We start from the raw sequence: 20,873 nt of genomic DNA on the forward strand, positions 1-20,873 counted from the left end.
TGTCTGTTAATATATCTGGAGAACTGAACGTCATGTTCTAACCTGTTTTATTTATTATCAGGTACATTATGCGACAGATCCTGTGGAGAGAGGAATCATGTTATTGGCGCTGAGGGAGGTGATGTCTTACTTCAAGTGGATCCAGATGGAGTGATGGGAGATATCACATGGTTCCTCTCTGGAAATCATTTTGCCACCTCGGAACCTGGAAAAATTATAAAAATTCGAGATAGTCGTTACAAAGAAAAAGTGTACAGCACGGAGGATGGATCAGTACTCATGAAAAACTTAGCAAAGAAAGACGAAGGAACTTATATAGCAAGTACCTTGAAAAGCACATCAGGAATCGAAGAGCTTTGTGCACTGATATATGACCTCAGAGTATACGGTAAGAGAAATGATACAGCATGATTTTCTTATGTTATGTCACTAGAGGGTGCTGCATTCACATAGTACAGTGCCATCTGGAAACACCTTGATATCTACAATATAAGATCAAAGCTGCTAAGCATCTCCAATATCTGAACCAATGATGACACCACAACTTCCTTTACTGCTGCCATCTGACATTGAGCTGTAACCTAGATCTGATAATTAAAATATAAAATATCCTAAACATAGAATTTCTTTTGCTATTTCACCACAGAAATGCTGTCAGATGATAATATTGAGATTGATTACGAGGTTTCCAGTAATGAGACATGTAACGTGACCTTTATCTGCATAGTGAGGACATCAGATGTGACCATTACCTGGGAGAGTTCAACTAACACTGATGTAAATGTGACCAGTAATGTTGTACATGTACAAGACCCTGATCTAAAAGTTATCTACACCTGTACAGCCTGGAACCCCATCAGTAGCGTCTCCAAATCTGTGACCCCCTGGAAGTACTGCAAGATAGGTAAAGCCATACTTTCCAGTTCTATACTGGATTTAATTGTTATTATACATATATTATACAATTATTGCACACTTATGTTGGACCCCTACATAAAGTGCAGTAAACAATTTCCATAATTTATAAAGATTAACACATTTTGTCCTTTAAATTGTCCTTTAAATTAACCAATGACTCGAACTTGTATATCTACTGAATTGAGGAATGCAAGAAGTACTGGTCAGATGGGTGGGAAAATTACTACAGTATCAGACAGAATGGGTTTTGTTTGTAGTCTGTAGTCATGGAGACACATGACATCAGACAAGAATCCACTACTGGGGATGGCTTTGATTTGGGATCAAAAAGCAAACTCTGTGGGTGTCTTCTGGTTCTGGACTATTGAATACTGCCTAAATGCCCGATGGCAAATCCAAACCATCCCCTCAATCCACTTATTATGATTAATTCCTAAATCACAATCGAACTACATCTCCTGGTGAAAGCTATTTGGATGAACATGGACAATCTGTAGTTGCCATCACAAATTTGACATCTGTTTCGCACCCAACCTGTGTGAACATCAGACCAGAAGGTGTTGACAATATAATAGGCTAAAAAACAAGTGGATTTTCTAACCATTGCCCTAGTAGAGGCATCTTGAGTAGCACACATTTCTAGATTTGTATGTTGCTACAATTCTTCTTGGCTTGTTTCAGGGAGACAACAGATATCAGAAGACTACAAAGACATGAACATAATACGGCTGAAGTTGGCTGGTTTCCTATTGATAATCACTTGCTTTATTCTTGGCCATCACATTAAAACAGAGGTGGTGGTGTCCTCAACAGACAACAAATGAAGGATCTGCAAGGGTCAGGTCTGGACTTCAAGAACAGAAGTAATGGGTTCTACAAACCACCTTCTGAGCTTCTGGACTTAGACTTCATCTTGGACAGAGCTTATATGTTTATTGTATTAAAAAATGTTTTTTGTTTTTTTGCATTTTCTTCAGACAGGTCTCGTTTAAGATAATCAGACTAACAATGGAAGCAGGACAAAAAGTTACAAAAGCAGACTCTATTATAATCAGAAAATCCAAAAAGTTTCAAAGGAATTGTTTGGGCCAGTATTTCAGAAACGACACTACCTTAATCAGTAGTTGTATCTGCTAGTGGTAGTGGTATTTGTTATGGAATTATGGAATCGATGGGATGAAAGAATGTATTCTTGATTTACATGTCTCTCTCTCTCTCTTGTCTCTCCCTGTCTCCCCCTCCTTCTCCCCTACTTCCCCTTTTCAGTATTGCAATTACCAAAATCACATGCTTGCTTTTTTTATACAAGTACATTACGTACATGAGTATAAAGCTTGTATGCAATAGGGTAACACATTTATATCCATATATAGCGAAAGTACGTGTACTTGAGATACTGGACATTAACATTAAGCCTATCATAAATACGCTTATTAGCTTTATTAGATAACGCCCTGATAAGGGAATATAAAAAACGTAACTTCCTCAAATAACTTGTTGTGATGAGTCAGTTCCTCTCTCTCCGTGCATGGATTTGCAATATTGCCTTTAAATAGAATAATTGGAAACAGCTGTCACAAAGTAACTGACATTTGGGTCAGAACCAAAATAGAACCAGGACAGTATTACATCTCAGCCATTTAAAAAAAAAATCCATGGTATCCATGGTGGGAGCTACAGGATAAACTCCACCACCTTCAGTTCTGATATTCAGCTGAGATCATTCATTTCATTGTCCTTATATCTCCTCCAACATTTTTGGCATTACCTTGATCTTAGATAGTGACAGTTTTCCCCATCCTGGTGAAAAAAATTTAAAAAATTTAGGGAAATCTATTTTTAACGTTATCATGGATTTATAATAAATTTTTATTTTCAGGTAAAACAAATCTGTTTTTGTTCTAGCGGCATTATTTCTCATTTCCAGTGACTCATGACTATTTGAGGGGTTTACCACAGAAGATGTCTGTGCGTGTGAGGTATTTCCTGTCTCACGCTTCGAGTTTCCAGACAATGAACCTTTGACTTTTTTTTTACATATACAAATAAATATTTTTCAGAAAATAATTGATATTTATATCTAACTGCATGATCCATGTATAATCTTATGTATTCTCATATTAAGAGATTCATTGTGTTTTCTGCCATTATTCCTCGGGGGCAGGGTCCTCTCTCCTTTTGTACCAGTTTGTAACTCATCTTGTTCAGGCTTATTGCACTTGTTCTATATTATGTATCTACACCCCTTTTCATATGTACATTGCCATGAAATTACTTTAACAATAAATAATAATAACAAGCACCTCCTACTTTGCTTGTGTGTCAATGTTCACTGCAGTTATAGTATTCTATTCATCAACCTTAAACCCATAATGTCATACATGGATGGCATTAGCGTACAGGGGATGCGTGGAACAAGCTCACATACTGAGCTCGCTCCATACCAGATGGGTGATAGCTATATAATAATGCAGGTACCCGCTGGTAGGAACCGGGATCGGCAATGAAGCTAATCCAGGTCATTTAACCCCTCAGATGCAGCTGTCAATAGTGACCATGTCATGTTTGGGTTTAGAGAGAGGGCTCCCTCTGTCTTCCAGTCGGAGCCATTGATGAAATTTGCGAGGCTACGATCGGTTGCCATGACACCTTAGGGCCTTTTGAAAGTTCCCAGGCTGTCATGGCCAACTGCCTGAAAAGCCATGCATGAGGCATGACTTCACAGGTAGACAGTGAAAATCCCATAGACTTCAATAGTATTCTATTGCAGTCTATGAGACAAGCGATCAGACGATCACATGTTCAGCATAAACAATAAAATAAATAAATAAACAATAAAAAGAATCTTTGCATAAAAATGTCTAATCTATTAAAATACAAACATTTGTTCCTCCTTTATATGTTCTGAGAGCAGATTATGAGCACCAGAAGCCATCAGCCCTCCATGTGCCCACCCTATGTAGCTGATCTACCTTACCTTCCACACCCAACTGTTGTCTTGGTGAGGGGCAAGAATATAACAGCCCCCTGCTACATGTTGGAGCCATCAAACCTGAACAAAAAGAATATACCGTATGAGCAGTTTTTGTGTAATGGGTATGTAATGTATATGTGTGTAATGCGCATGTGTGAGTAATGGCTGTATATTTGTAATGAATGTGTGTATGATGTACAGTATATATAGATTTGTGTAATGTGTGTATGTTTGTAAGTAATGTGTATACTTTTATGTAAATGTGTAAAGTGTATATGTTTGTAGTGTTTATACTGCCTATGTGTTTTGGGTATAAATATAAGGGGTCATTTATTAAGACCGGTGTTTTAGACACTGGTCTTAATAAAGGCCCAGTGCCGCTTCTAAACAGGGCCGTCTTTGCCGCAGGGCCCCGGGCCCAGTTGCTCCTGGGGGCCCAAGGGAGCTCCGTTTCCCGAGTCCCGACTCCCAGTCCCATCCCATTCTGATTCACACTAAGCACAGCACCAGCAGCAGTCTTCAGAACAACTTACAAGCGCTGCTTAGCAAGCACGTCGGCGCCCCGCCGTCACGTGGTAAAAGGCTGTGTGTGTGACTCACTCACCGCAGCCTGGTGAGTGGCGCCACGGCGGAGCAGCCAGGCCAGCAGCAGGGAGTCCAGGGACTAAGTCTCCGCCTCCGGTCCGGAGCTAAAGGGATTGGGTGGTGAGTCACTCACGGCCTCACGTGACCAGACCAAGGCACCAGTGACTCGCTCACCTAGTACCTACCTTACACAGCCAGACCTGAGACCTGCCACTGCCGCGCCAGGAGGGGAGGAGGTAGGTAAAGCAAAAAGCAGCACGCATATTGATTTTATTTTATATTAGAAATTTAGGCCGGTCAGTCGATCAGGTCACCCCGAATTAATAATTAACCCCAGATGATCAGATCCATTCATAAATAAGTGGGGGATAGAGACAGACGGCCCCAGGAGACATAAGGGCTTGGGTTCGGTTCTCTCTGTCTGCAGTCTGCTGCCCCACCACCGGCCACATTTATTAATCTTTGCTCAGGGTCAGGGGGGCCCTCAGGGTGTGGACTGGACTGGTCATTTTTACTAAGGAAGAATAGTTTAACCATTTATGTGCAAAGGAGAAAATAAGAAGTCAGCTCCAATCAGATATCAATCTGCGCATAGACCAAGAGTCTTGGTCTATGTGCTGCAGATATCTGATTGGAGCTGACTTAGTGAATCCTTTTTTTCTCTTTTGCACATAAACGGTTAAACTATATTCCTTAGTAAAAATGACCAGTCCACACCACACCATGAGGGCCCCCCTGAGCAAAGGGTGACACCAGCCATAGCAACGCCACTGCCTCTGTCTGTAAGTCGCTGGAGTGCACTGCAGGCTCGCTTTTCTGAAGGAAGTGGAACTGTGAACTGTCTGAACTCTGAACGGCTGTACAGTCAGTAGTGGCATGTGACACATGTGTGTCATGAGGGTGTCAAGAACCACGCCTGACTCCGTTATACCCGGGGTCAGGAAGTCGCAGCGGGTGGCTGCGCGCTCTATGTAAGATAGGGCTGTTTCCTTATGGTAGCTTTCTGGGTTTGCTTTGCAACCCTTTTTGGCTCACTCAGGGATCCGTAGCTCCTTCTCCTCAGCTTTTCCTTGTCCAGCACTCCCAACCTCCTTATATTCCCCTCTCACACTTCTCTGGTTGCCAGATATAGAGCTTCCTGCCTGGACATCTATTCTGACCCTCTGGAGCTGTGTTGCTGTGTTCTCTGGTTGTTGGTCCAGAACGTTACCCTCCGGATCCCTGTTGGACCTTTGTGGTCTGCTGTGGTCGCCCACCTGGGTGTATGTGTTTGTCTGTATTGTCTGTCCTCTCCCTGGTGTTTCCCTCTTAGTGTCAGTGGTGCGGACTAGTGATCCCACCGGCCCGTTCACTATCTAGGGCTCATTTTAGGGAAAGCCAGGGTTTAGGCACGTGATCGCCGCACGGGTGAGGAACCCGTCTAGGGACGTCAGGGCAGTCAGGTGCCAGCCGCAAGGTGAGTTAGGGGTCACCACCTTTCCCTCTACCTTGGGCAGGGCTTTCCCTTTCCCCTCCCTGTGCGTGACGCCGGTCATTACATTATATCTGGCCCTTATTTTGTGTAGGTAAAAAAAAAAAAAAAAAAAATATATAAAATTTTTTACCTACTTAGAATCCAGTATGGATCCAATTGCTGCTCTGTCCAAAAATTTCATGGGCTGTCTTTGGAGGTGGCAGGATTGAAGGCGTCGGTCCTCCAGCAACAGCAGCAATTACAACTGACCGCAAGCCCAGCAGTTGCTACTGGTAACCAGGTCGTTGCGGAACCCAAGGTCCCTCTCCCTGACAGATTTTCTGGGGGAAGGGACAAGTTTTTGACATTCCGTGAGGCCTGTAAATTATATTTTAAACTGCACCCTTACTCCTCTGGTAATGAAGAACAGCGGGTGGGGGTTGTTATTTCCCTGCTGCAGGGGGACCCGCAGTCCTGGGCGTTCTCTTTACCCACTGATTCCCAGGCTCTTCGGTCAGTGGATGAGTTTTTCGGGGCCTTGGGTCTCATATATGACGACCCTGACCGAGCCGCACTGGCTGAATCAAGTTTGCGGAGACTCCTACAAGGAGAGCGGCCGGTAGAGGAGTATTGCTCTGACTTCCGTAGGTGGGCTACGGATACCCAATGGAACGACCCGGCTCTCAGGAGTCAGTTCTGCTCTGGGTTATCCGAAAGGGTTAAGGATGCGCTTGCATTATATGAGACCCCCTTTTCCCTTGATGCGGTTATGTCCCTTTCTATCCGAATAGATAGACGCCTTAGGGACAGGTTGAAAAAACCGGAGCCATTGGTAACCCCTCCCAAGCAGCAGTTAGTCTGTACGGACTTAGACGAGCCTATGCAGCTAGGAGGAACTACTCGTCAGGTCCGTCCTCCTGAGGCTCGCCGTAGGCGTGGGGTTTGTTTTTTTTGTGGGGAGAGGGGTCATTTCATTAATGTCTGTCCTTCTTTCCTCAGAAACAAAAGACCATCGGAAAACTACTAACCCCAGGCTGTGTGGAGGATGTCAGTGGGGGGGTATACGTTTCCTCCATACGTACATCGCAATTTGTGTTGCCAGCGGTTATTGTTTTTGGTGTTAAGACGGAGACTATTTCTTTCTTTCTAGACAGTGGAGCAGGAGTAAATTTGATAGATGCCCATTTTGCCCACACTATAGGTTTGTCTCTCTGTACGCTACAGAGACCTATTCCCATATTCGCTATTGATTCTGCTCCTCTGTCTCAGAGAAACCTCACCCACATTGTTCATAATTTACACCTTCGGGTAGGGGACCACCATAATGCTTTCATGTTATGTTCTGGAGGGGCTTCCCACTCCGGTAGTGCTGGGCCTTCCCTGGTTGGTAGCGCACAATCCAGTGGTGGATTGGCAGGCCAGGGAGATATCGGAGTGGAGTGAGCATTGCAGAGAAAATTGCTTAAATAGCAATTGCTTAGTCGCCTCCATAACTACCCTACCTACATTTATTTCGGATTTTGAGGACGTTTTTTCTGAAAAGGGTTGTCAGAAGTTACCACCTCACCGTCCTTATGATTGCCCGGTTAACCTTGTTCCCGGCGCAAAATTACCCAAGACCAGGTTATATAATCTTTCGGGTCCAGAGAGACAAGCCATGAAAGATTATATCTCCGAGAGCTTGGCTAAGGGACACATCAGACCCTCTTCTTCACCCGTGGCTGCAGGGTTTTTCTTCGTTAAAAAGAAAGATGGGGGCCTGCGTCCTTGCCTAGATTTTCGCGAATTAAATCGGATAACCATCCGAGACCCATACCCTCTTCCTCTCATTCCTGACCTGTTTAACCAGATTGCGGGTGCTAGGTGGTTCTCCAAACTTGATCTTAGGGGGGCCTACAATCTGATTCGTATCAAGGAGGGGGATGAGTGGAAGACAGCTTTTAACACCCCTGAGGGGCATTATGAAAATCTAGTTATGCCTTTCGGTCTGACCAATGCTCCTGCAGTCTTTCAACATTTCGTTAATGACATTTTTAGTCATCTAATCGGCAGGTTTGTGGTAATATACCTAGATGATATTTTAATTTATTCGTCTGATCTGAGAACACATGAGGTGCATGTCAGACAAGTACTGCAGGTCCTACGGACGAATAAATTATATGCTAAAATTGAAAAATGTGTCTTCGCCGTTCAGGAGATACTATTCCCAGGTTATTTTTTATCTGCTTCAGGTTTCCGTATGGATCCTAGGAAGGTCCAGGCAATTTTAGATTGGGATCTTCCTGAGAACCTCAAAGCACTGCAACGGTTCTTGGGCTTCGCGAATTTCTCTAGGAAATTCATAAAAAATTATTCGGTGATTGTAAAACCCCTTACTGACATGACTAGGAAGGGGACTGATTTTTCTAAATGGTCTGACGCCGCTAAAGTTGCTTTTTCCTCTCTAAAAGAGAGGTTCACCTCGGCACCTGTACTAGTCCAACCTGATGTCTCTCAGCCTTTTATTGTTGAAGTTGATGCATTAGAGGTGGGAGTGGGGGCGGTGCTATCTCAGGGTCCGTCTCCTGGCAAATGGCGTCTTTGTGCTTTCTTTTCTAAAAAATGATCTGCAGCAGTAAAGAACTACGATATTGGCAATAGGGAACTATTAGCTATTAAACTAGCGTTTGAAGAATGGCGTCACTTTTTAGAGGGGGCAGTCCACCCCGTCACTGTGATTACGGACCACAAAAATCTTCTGTACCTCGAATCAGCTAAGCGTCTCACCCCTAGACAAGCTAGGTGGTTGCTATTTTTTACCAGGTTTAACTTTGTTATTACCTATCGTCCTGGGGCAAAGAATACCAAGGCTGATGCACTATCTCGTTGTTTCCCTGGAGGGGGTAATGTGAGTGATCCGGTGCCCATTCTTCAAAGAGGAGTGGTTGTTTCTGCGGTACACTCTGCTCTGGAGGTGAAGGTGTTAGAGGCCCAGGGGGACGCCCCGGTCTCTTGCCCCTCAGAGAAATTGTTTGTACCGTTGAACCTGCGTTTCGAATTATTAAAGGAACATCATAATTCGGCACTTGCTGGGCACCCGGGTAGTAAAGCAACCTTGGAGCTATTGTCTCGTCGTTTTTGGTGGCCAAGGTTGTGTCAGGATTTATTGGATTTTGTGTCTTCTTGTTCTACCTGTGCGCGCGCAAAAGTTTCGCATACACGTCCTGCAGGGTCTCTATTACCACTCGTCATTCCCAATAGACCATGGACACATCTGTCAATGGATTTTATCACTGACTTACCTTTGTCTGCGGGTAAAACAGTTATTTTGGTAGTAGTGGACAGGTTTAGCAAAATGGTACACTTCATTGCGTTACCCGCACTACCTAATGCTAATACTCTTGCTCAGGTATTCATCAGTGAAATCGTGAAGCTTCACGGGGTCCCTTCCGATGTTGTTTCGGATCGGGGTACCCAGTTTATTTCTAAATTTTGGAAAGCTTTTTGTTCCCGTTTGGGGGTACACTTGTCTTTTTCCTCAGCTTTCCATCCTCAGTCGAATGGACAGACTGAGCGTACCAACCAAAACCTGGAGACATATCTAAGATGTTTTGTGTCTGAAAACCAAGAGTTGTGGTCATCATATTTACCGTTAGCTGAGTTTGCCATAAATAATCGTCGTCAGGAATCCACTGGCAAGTCACCATTTCTTGGTGCATATGGTTTTCATCCCCAATTCTGTACTTTCAAAGAGGGGGGTCTTCTGGGGTTCCCGAAGAGGAACGGTTTTCGTCATCTCTTTCATTGGTATGGAAGAAGGTGCAAGCTAACTTGAAAAATATGGGAGGTAAATACAAATGCATGGCTGATAAGAGACGGTCGCCAGGTCCGGACCTAGGAGTAAATGACTATGTGTGGTTGTCTACTAGGAATATTAAATTGAAGGTTCCCTCTTGGAAACTGGGTCCTAGGTTTATTGGTCCTTACAAAATTGTAGCCATCATCAACCCCGTAGCTTTTCGCCTGGAGCTACCTCAGACTTTTAAAATCCATAACGTCTTTCATAAGTCGTTACTCAAAAAATATGTTCCACCTCTAGAACCGTCACCGCTGCCACCCCCTCCTGTTGTTGTGGATGGCAATCTAGAGTTTCAGATATCCAAAATTGTTAATTCTCGTCGGGTCCGCCGCTCTCTTCAATATCTGGTGCATTGGAGAGGTTATGGTCCCGAGGAAAGAATGTGGGTTCCTGCATCTGAGGTAAACGCCGACAGGCTAGTTCGGGCTTTTCATGCCTCTCATCCTGAGAGACCTGGTCCTGAGTGTCCGGAGGCCACTCGTAGAGAGGGGGGTACTGTCACGAGGGTGTCAAGAACCACGCCTGACTCCGTTATACCCGGGGTCAGGAAGTCGCAGCGGTTGGCTGCGCACTCTATGTAAGATAGGGCTGTTTCCTTATGGTAGCTTTCTGGGTTTGCTTTGCAACCCTTTTTGGCTCACTCAGGGATCCGTAGCTCCTTCTCCTCAGCTGTTCCTTGTCCAGCACTCCCAACTTATATTCCCCTCTCACACTTCTCTGGTTGCCAGATATAGAGCTTCCTGCCTGGACTTCTATTCTGACCCTCTGGAGCTGTGTTGCTGCGTTCTCTGGTTGTTGGTCCAGAACGTTACCCTCCGGATCCCTGTTGGACCTTTGTGGTCTGCTGTGGTCGCCCACCTGGGTGTATGTGTTTGTCTGTATTGTCTGTCCTCTCCCTGGTGTTTCCCTCTTAGTGTCAGTGGTGCGGACTAGCGATCCCACCGGCCCGTTCACTATCTAGGGCTCATTTTAGGGAAAGCCAGGGTTTAGGCACGTGATCGCCGCACGGGTGAGGAACCCGTCTAGGGACGTCAGGGCAGTCAGGTGCCAGCCGCAAGGTGAGTTAGGGGTCACCAGCTTTCCCTCTCCCTTGGGCAGGGCTTTCCCTTTTCCCTCCCTGTGCGTGACGCCGGTCATTACAATGTGGCAATAATAATGTGTCTGCTGGCCTGCAGCCTGGTAAAGACCTGTGTCGTGTCATGTCATGTGTGATGTGCATTCCAATTATGCCATACATACGTGTGCAGATACTGGTCCTGTACTCCTGTGAGGCTGCAAGGCAGGGGTGTGGTGTGGACCACTCATGAGACTGCATGTGCTTAGGCCTCATGCACACGGCCGTTGTTTGAGTCCGCATCTGTTGCTCCGTTCCATGGCCCCGCCCAAAAAATAGAACATGTCCTATTCTTGTCCGTTTTGCGGACAAGAATAGGCATTTCTACAATTTGCGGATCCGCGGTTTACTCTACGAGGTGTGTGGATTATTATTTTTTGTGTGTGTTGTGGTGGAGGGCGTGATTGCATGCTAGGGTGTGTGAAGGCGGGATCCAGGGGGCCCAAGTAAATTCTTGCCCAGGGTCCAATCAATATTAAAGACGGCCCTGCTTCTAAATGTAGGCCAGCTTCCTAGCTGTCTCACATTTAGACCATTTTCAATGCCTAAAACAGGCTTAGAATATGATCAATGAGACGGGCCTGCTGACTCGTCCCCTTCCACTCCGCGCTCACTTTTTTGGACCTGGCGTGAGCGGGGAGAAGTGGTGCCGCAATCTGCGCCTGAAATACACCTAATATAGGCAGGCATCTTTCAGGTTAATAAATGAATATGTTGTATCTACAATGTATAAAGGTATTATTTATATTCCTAGTATGTGGCAGTATTATCTGTATGTACAATATTTAGAATAACTATTTATTTTGAGTAATAGGTTATATGTACAGTATTTTCTCTATGCAGTAGATCAGCAGCATTATTTATATGTACTGAATATGCAGTACGCAGCCCTGCAGGGTATAGCGATGTGAGGTCACGGTTACTTAGGAAACAAGGGTGGCTATGGGTTACTCACATTTTTTAGGATGACCCTGGGCAGGCGTACAGCAGTGATGGAGAGGCTGGCACAGAAGTCCCTAGTGCAAGGTCCCTTTAAGGTTCGTGACGCCAGTGCCTGTAACGGTGGCACACCGATTGATAGTTGTAATAAGTGAGGAACACAGTTGTTGTGGTGAACAAAACTTTTCTTTACTTGAAAACAGTTAACTTTGTACAGACTTTTATAAGTGCAGTTCTTCATAGCAGAATCACATCAATAGCAGGCTTTTTACAATCATGGCAGGCAACAAAGTTATTTGCAAGATACTCAGAGGGTTAAACAACACTCACAGATCAGGCTGTACCTTCTCCTCAGAAATACTGTACACTGTTCCTCAGAACTCCTGGCTGTCTTTATCCCAAGGCCCGGATGCCCTAATGCTGGCTTTTATCCTTGGTAGAAATCCTCCTCTCATATATGTATATCCTTGCTTTAAAGTATAAATCCTTCTGCCCTTCAGCTTACTTGACTTAGCTGGAACACTGGCTCTGCTTCTGCTTGTGGGAACTGCAGGTTTCTCCCAGGAGGAAAACTCTTCTCTTGGGGTGAATCTTCTGAGCTAACAGAGGCTCAGGAACTTCAGGCAGGCTATAATCCTTCACTAGCCTCCTGGTGGCAACTAGAAGCCTGGACTATCTAGCTGCATGTCAGGAGGAGGCCCTCAGCTTGTCTCTGGCTGGTACCCTCTCACTTCTGTCTCTCCACAGACTCCTGACTACAGACTAACCCCCCTCTGTCTGGGTCTAAGTATATATACTAGGGGGCTCCCTAGCTCCCTCTAGGATGTTAAACTACACCATAATAGGCCTGCTGCACATTTCACAGGAAAAATACACATTAAATACACATTACAATGCATTAAAATGTACTGTGAAATACACTGCCACTGTCCCACAGGAGGTGGAGAACAACGTGGCCCAATTGACCCTTGTGTAGTGCCCACATTTACCTAGTGGGACACTACAAATAGATGTATTATATTAATATTACCCAATTTGGCTGGGATTGCTCACACAGAGAAGGGGCATAGGTGACAATTGTTTTTATCCCTGACTGGCACTGAGCCTTATAGTTCAGCAGTATTTAGACCATAATATGCTGCAAAATGAAAGGGAACTTTGTGGGACACCAAATCTAAATCATGGGGAAATGTTTCCTCTAATATTGAACAATATTGAAAACGATCAAAGCTGAGAAGGAGCTGAAGCTAAATGATAGCTTGTCTAATACAACTGAGAAACTTCAACCACAAAACAGAAGACTCGCACAGACAGATGCACCGGATATGAGAAAGCATCTTAAGAAAAACAGCTCCACACGATACACGATCTCTGTCCAGTATGGACGGACTAGGGCGCAGCTAAGGGTAGGCCAGCATGATTAGGGTTGGTTGTGAGGGTCAGGGAGATTAGGGGTTAAGGGATTTGAAAGTGATGCTGAGAAAGGGGGGTGTTGCACAGGTAGGGAGGAGTCAGGGGGGCTATATAGGGGGGGTGTTTCAAAGTTAGGGGTGCCATTTTGTGTGCAAAGGAAAACTGGTAAGATGTCCCAGACACTTACCATCGAAGATATGCTGGCTAGGTTAAGGGAGGCAGCGGCAGAACGGGGCCATGAATGGTTGAGCTCCCAGATGGCCGGCATGTTGAGGGGGGAGACGGCGGGTCCTGTTAGCTCGCCGCTGGAAGGGAGATGGACGCGGCGGGTACGGCCGCCGGCGCGCCTAAGTCCTAATGAGACCCCCCGGGTTCGGCGCCGTGTCAGGAGCCCCTCCGGGGACCCTCCGCCTCGGGAGAATGCAGGGCAGCTTCCATCCTTGTCCTCCTGGCGTGGGAGGAATCAGTGTGGCAGGCAGAACCCAGCGCAGGGCAGGAGTACCCTCCCACTGCCCTCTCCGGCAAGCAGCGGTGGATCGGGAACAGCGGGATCCTTACCTTCTACGGGTGCCGGGAGTCCTGCTCAGCGCGGGAGGGACAGGAGGCATGTGGCACACGGGGCTGCGCAGCAGCAAGATGGTAGAGAGCGCAGGCCCCAGGAGGAAGAGGTGTCGGGACAATCTGAGTCTCTCCAGTGCCCCCTGGTGGCCAGAAGTGAGGAATGGAGCACACCCAGCATGGAGCCTGCTGGGGTGCAGAGTACCAGCGCCAGTCAAGTCCCAAGACGGAGTGTGGAGGCCCAGATGGATGAAGGACATCAGGATGCAGGAATTTACGCTGCAGGGTTCACAGCGCCCGGGCAGCAAGGTGAGAACCTGTGGGGATCCCTGAATTCTCTGTGTAGCGCCCAAGGGGGGAGCGGGCTGGGGGGGTCAAGGGGAGTTAGTTGGTGGTTTGGGACAGTTTCTGGGTAGCCTGGCGGGGTTAGTGGCGGGGTTGGGGAGTGCAGGTAGGGCCCCGTTATAGGGATGGGGGGGTCGGGGCAGGGAACGTTGGAGGGGCTGGCGAAGTGGCGACGCGGGATGGCGGGGCGGTTTCTGTGCAGATGCAGGCGGGGGGTGAAGAAGTGGGTGAGAAGGTGGGTGATGCGGCCCAAGGGGAGGTGTATGTGTGTTTTGAAGGGCCGTTAGGGGCGCATTTGAAGCAAGAGGTGAGGGATAGCATTTGGAAAGGGGAATACGTGGAGATTTTTTCTCTCCTCCCGTGGAGCGGTTTAATCTGGATAGGGAGCGGAAGGACGAGAAGAGGAAGGATGAGGATGAGAAACGGCGGTACAGATTGATACCGCGTACTTTTGGGAATTGGTTGCAAGCGTTTTCAATCTTGGCGAGTGTGATAGGGGAAAAGAATCCGGAGTGCTGGTCGGCGTTATTCTGTTATATGGATGCGATAGGGGAAGCTTACCGGGTGTACTGGGGTGTTCAGGGCCGTCTTTAAAATTGATTGGACCCTGGGCAAGAATTTACTTGGGCCCCCTGGATCCCGCCTTCACACACCCTAGCATGCAATTACGCACTCCACCACAACACACATTGAATGGGTCCGCATCCGAGCCGCCAAAACGGCGGCTCGGATGCGGACCCAAACAATGGCTGTGTGCATGAGGCCTAAGCACATGCAGTCTCAGGAGTAGTCCACACCACACCCCTGCCTTGCAGCCTCACAGGAGTACAGGACCAGTATCTGCACACGTATGTATGGCATAATTGGGATGCACATCACACATGACATGACACAGGTCTTTACCAGGCTGCAGGCAGCAGACACATTATTATTGCCACATGTGTCACATGCCACCACTGACTGTACAGCCGTTCAGAGTTCCACTTCCTTCAGAAAAGCGAGCCTGCCGTGCACTCCAGCGACTTACAGATAGAGGCAGTGGCGTTGCTATGGCTGGTGTCACCCTTTGCTCAGGGGGGCCCTCATGGTGTGGTGTGGAGTAGTCATTTTTACTAAGGAATATAGTTTAACCGTTTATGTGCAAAAGAGAAAAAAAATAAGTCACTAAGTCAGCTCCAATCAGATATCTGCACATAGACCCAGAGTTTTTTTTTTTTTTTTTTTTTTTTTAAGTTTTAAAAGTTTTTATTTTACTCTTAAGAAAATATACAGTGTAACAGTACACCAAGAGTGGTGTAAATCGGTACCATACACAAAATCATATAAGTGCATTGTTGTACATGAAGGATTGAGGATAGAGACCGTTACAGAAAGTTAAGAGAGATACTCAACATATATAAGTTGTAAACTGTAAACTAGGGCGTGTGGCACAGGATCCAGATATTACTGAACAAAAATAATGTTGATCTAGTTAAAGGGAGGCACTTTATGATCAAACACGCCTTAGTGACAAGATACCCACTCCCAATTTGTATGGGGTGTATGTGGTGCGTGTAAGGACCAGGAACGAAGGAAAGGATGGATATCCCTAATTACCTCTTAGTTATCAAGCCAAATTGACCATGTTCTAAGTTATTGGCAAAACTTATAAAACATAAAAAAAAAAAAAAAAACAAGACCAATAGTGTGGCCAGGGGTTGGTGCAGGGTAATTTAATGCTGGAGAAATCTGTATTTTGTCCAGGGGGCCCATTTTTTCAAGAATATCGGATGTGACCGTGATTCCCAAGAGGCCATTTCCTCAAAACGGTGGATTTGATCTACTTTAAGTCTCCATTGCTCCATTGAGGGTAAGCTAGTTTGTAGCCAGTTTTTAGGAACCAAGAGACGGTCTGCTAACAAGAGCTGCTTAAAAAGGAAGGTGGGGGGCAGTGACGTTTTGTCATTGAAGAGAGAGAGCAATGCTCCATAAGGGGAAGTAGCTATATTTGAGGAACAGATTTGGTTGCTGATCTGAAAGATTTCTGCCCACCATTTATTGATAGCAGGACATAACCACCAGATATGTAGGAAAGTACCTTTCTCCCTTTGACATCTCCAACATACGTTAGATGTAGGTCTAGTGAAATGTGAGGATTTGATTGGGGTAATATACCATTGCGAGAGAATTTTGTATCCATTCTCTTGGGCTCTAACACATCTAGATGACTTGTGTGGAATTTCAAATAGTGTAGGTAAAGTTTGTTATATATAAGAGAGATAGTTTTTTGGGGGGAACTGGGGTTATCTATTAAAGCCTCAAACCATGTAAGGGGATGAAGGAGCTCACCATTCATGTTATTTTTATGAACAGGGTCAGGGGGGTTGCTCAGGGTCAGGGGGGCCCTCAGGGTGTGGACTGGACTGGTCATTTTTACTAAGGAAGAATAGTTTAACCATTTATGTGCAAAAGAGAAAATAAGAAGTCAGCTCCAATCAGATATCAATCTGCGCATAGGACAAGAGTCTTGGTCTATGTGCAGATATCTGATTGGAGCTGACTTCTTATTTTCTCTTTTGCACATAAATGGTTAAACTATTCCTTAGTGAAAATGACCAGTCCAGTCCACACCATGAGGGCCCCCCTGAGCAAAGATTAGTAAATGTGGCAAGTGATGGCCCCAGGCCAAGAGTCAGACAGAGAGAAGAACCCAACCCCTGCCCTTGTCGCCTGGGGCTCTCTATAATAATCCCCCACAAATTTATGAATGGTCGGATCTGGTGACCTGACCGGTTTCTTCTAATATAAAATAAAGTCAATATATATATGCCTATGCGCAGCGTGACACTGCTTTTTGCTTACCTCCTCCTCAGTCCTGTCCTCCCCTCCTGGCGCGGCAGTGGCAGGTCGACTCTGGCTGGCTGCCTGACTGTACTATTATTAGGTAGGTCAGGTCAGCAGGTCAGTGACTTGAGACTGGTCTGGTTCTTGTCTGGTAAGTGGTCACGTCACCACCACCACCCAATCCCTTTAGCCTCCGGACCGGAGGCGGGGACTTAGTCCCTGCTGATGCCTGCTCCGCCGTGGCGCTTCACCAGGCTGCGGTGACTCACACAAGACACACCCCCTTTTACCACGTGAGTGACGGGGCGGGGGGCCGAAGTGCTTCGCCTTCGCTGTAAGTTCAAGTTGTCTAGTCTGTGAAGAGTAGACTGTGCTGCGCTGCTGCATATTAGATACATAGAGTCAGAGTCACGAGTTGGGCCAGGGCCCCCATGAGCAACTGGGCCCGGGGCAGCTGCCCCTTTTGCCCTGCGGCAAAGACGGCCCTGGGGGTGTTGGTTGGTTAAGGTATGACGAGCAGTTTAGGCAGAGGAAAGCGGTCCGCCCAAGTATGCTGTGGGACCATAAGGATATTGGCTTATGGATGAGGGGCGCCGGGGAGACAAGCGCAGCCCTTTCGGGGGGAAGCAGGGGGGTCTGGGCAGTTTACATTGGCGCCCGCGTCCGCAAAGGGACAGTGCTTCCTGTTTAACAAGGGGGATGTAAGTTCGGCACAAAGTGCAGATTCAAACATGAATGTGCCAATTGCGGGGGGAATCATGGAGCAAACAGGTGTTTTAGGGGGGCTAAACAGAGAGGGGGTGCGGAGGGTGCTGGAAAAGGGTCGGACTCCGGTGCGGGTGGAAAGGATGGGTCCGTTCTTAGATAGATACCCTAACCAGGAAGTGGCAGAATGGTTGCGGGAGGTGTTTACGGTTGGGTTTATAATTCCGTCGGATCCTTTGCCTGCGGTTTGGGGGGGAAAGAATTTGTGTTCGGCATTCGAACACGCCCAAGTGTTGGCGGATAAATTGGCAGGGGAGGTTCGGTTAGGTAGGATGGACGGGTTTTTACAACATTTTAATGGCAGGGCATTGGTCCTGCCGGAGGTGATTGATAATTTTGATTTTGAGCTATTTTCGGACGCCGCAGGGGGGGTGGGATTTGGGGTGTATTGCCGGGGGCATTGGTGTGCGGGCAGGTGGCCTGAGTCATGGGTGAGTAAGGGATGGGTGCGGAACTTGGCGTTGCTGGAGCTTTTCCCGATAGTGTTGGCGGTGGTGTTGTGGGGTGATGAGTTTCGGGATAAGAAGATACGCTTTCATTGTGACAACTTAGGGGGGGTGCAAGCGATCAATTTATTGACTGCTTCCTCCCCTCCTGTGGTGCGGTTGTTGCAACATATGGTGTTACAGTGTCTGTCTATTAATGCATGGGTGCTTGCGTGTCATGTCCAGGGGGTGTCTAATTCAATTGCTGATGCTCTTTCTCGTTCGCAGTGGGAGCGGTTCCGGCAGTTGGCACCGGAGGCGGACCTGGAAGGTTTGGTTTGTCCGGCGTCAATGTGGGAAATCTTGGAGGTACTGTAGCGGGACTGTTTAGAGCAGGGGTCAGCAACCTTTTACACACCGAGTGCCATTTTTGAAACCATCAGACAACCGAGTGCCACTGAACAACAGCGCTCCATAGTGTTTTTATACTTTTTATACAGTACAAGTACATAGTTGTACTGCTAATAGTAAGTTAAACTCACTAATTAATTAAAGGTGTTTACCTTGCCATTAGCAGCACAGCTATAAGTGAAAAAATTGAATAACTGGTGCACACACAAAACATGTTCATTTTTACATGTGCTGAAAAGTAAACAGGACCTACAGTTTTAGTGTGATCCCTGTGCTTGTATTTCACGGCTCAGTTGTGCTATGTCTGGCCTGTAGGATGTTACTTTCAGCTGCACACACGCCTCCGAATTATCAGTTGTGAGTCGGCTTCGAGATGGACTTAACACTGTCTTCATGTGAGAAAAAATCTGTTCGCACATATATGTGGATCCAAATGCAGAGATTAATGCAAAGGCCACCTTTTTTAAAAATATAAAATTTTTCTGGTAAACTCTCCCAACAAGCCACAATGGATGCTGCTTGGTCAGTGTCAGGGTTTTCAAGTTTTTTGCGGAGCTCTGTGAATTTACATGTCCACAGCAAAGAGGTTTTAAACTCAATATGCTGCATTTCAAACTCATCAATCCCCATCCATTCAAAATGAGGTAAAGACAGGTCTTTCTCTTCAAAATGTTCTGGATGAATCAAAAATGAAAACAATGGGCCATTTTGCTCAAAGTCCCTAAACCTGGTGGAGAATTCAAGCTCAAGTCCTTCAACGTACTGAATGATGGCATCAGGATTGACAGCTTGTCGTGACGATAAACTCTTTAAGTGGCTGAAATAACGAAAGCTTCCAGTTTAAATATCACGAGAGAATACTTTAATTTTCACCAGAAATTCCTTCCATGCATCAAACAAAGCTAACACAGTTTGTCCTGCGCCTTGTAATTGCCGATTGAGTGTGTTGAGATGTCCTGTAATATCTGTCAAAAACTGTTTTATTAGCCATTGCTCATCCTCTAGCTCTGGGTAGTGCAAACCCTTCTCTTTTAAAAATGTGTGGATCGCATCAAAACACTCCACAAACCGCTCCAAAACCTTCCCGCCACTGAGCCATCTTACAGGGCAATGTAGAGGCAAATCTTTATAAACACTCTCCATTTCCTCCAGTAGTGTTCGAAACTGTCGGTGTATTAATGATGAGCGAGCAATAAGATAGTTAACAATTTTAACTACTGTGTTCATAACAGCACTCAAATCAGAATGAGATATTTTGGCACATAAATTTTCTTGGTGAATAATGCAATGAAATTTCATGACTGGGTGACCGATCTGACTTTCAATTAAACTCACAAACCCCTTTTGCTTCCCCACCATAGAAGGGGCACCATCTGTTGTGATGGCAAAGATTTTCTTCATGTCAATATTTTTTTTGTTAAAATGGTCAGTAAATGCTCTTGCCACATCTTCTCCTCTTGTAGTGTCATACATGGGCCTAAGGCAGAAGAGTTCCTCTCGCATTCTGTTTCCACCACAGTATAGTGCAACAACAGCTAACCGTGGGATGTCATTGATGTCAACACTTTCATCCACAGCCACACTGAACACCGGTGCATCTGTCAGTCCATCAGATTGCTGGGAACAGATATTTTCTGCCATTAGTGAAATCTTTCGTTCTACAGTTCTTGCTGAAGCTGGCAAATCTTTAATTCTTGAAATAATTGTCTCTTTGTTTGGTAACCCATCAAATAAAATGTCTGCACTGCTTAGGAAGGTATCTTTCAAGTACTCTCCATCTGTAAATGTTTTTCCATGTTTGGCAATACATTCAGAAAGTTTAAAGCTGGCTTGTGTAGCCAGAGTTCTAGTGTTGCTTAGGCCTTTAAACAAAACACTCTGCTTTTCATATTTTGCCACAGCTCTCCTGATACTTTCTGCTCTGTCTGCTTCATCTTTGAACTTTTTCTCATGCTTTGTTTCAAAGTGACGCCGCACACTCGATGTTCGGCACACAACATGTTCACAACATAGAGAACATATGGCTCGATCTCCTCTCTTAACAAAACCAAAGTCATTTGTCCACGCAGTTTGAAAAGAACGACTGCTGCCATTTTTGTACTGTATTAAGGTTCTGGCTAGCTGGTTATGTCAGGACTTCCGGAGCCTGGAAGAGTTAGGAAAAGATTAGGAATTGCTTTATGTGGCCCATGCTCTCTGTATACAGCCAATGTTGGTCCTCAAACCTGCACACACGCAGATCCCCACAAATGCACTGCAGTATCTTGATCCACAAATAGCTTTGATTTTATTCCTGTCCTAATATATAGGAG

The 20,873-nt window shown here is 45.9% G+C and overlaps 1 long non-coding RNA gene across 1 annotated transcript; it reads left to right on the forward strand.

Annotated features, from left to right (window-relative positions):
* Positions 1–304: 304 nt before the first annotated feature.
* On the forward strand, positions 305–2,565 carry LOC120981770. Its single transcript, XR_005774744.1, has 4 exons — positions 305–388; positions 647–904; positions 1,600–2,063; positions 2,542–2,565. It is a non-coding gene; the product is annotated as an uncharacterized LOC120981770 (long non-coding RNA).
* Positions 2,566–20,873: the final 18,308 nt, after the last annotated feature.

This window comes from Bufo bufo, chromosome 11 (assembly GCF_905171765.1).
Source record: "Bufo bufo chromosome 11, aBufBuf1.1, whole genome shotgun sequence".
Classification (NCBI taxonomy): Eukaryota; Metazoa; Chordata; class Amphibia; order Anura; family Bufonidae; genus Bufo; species Bufo bufo.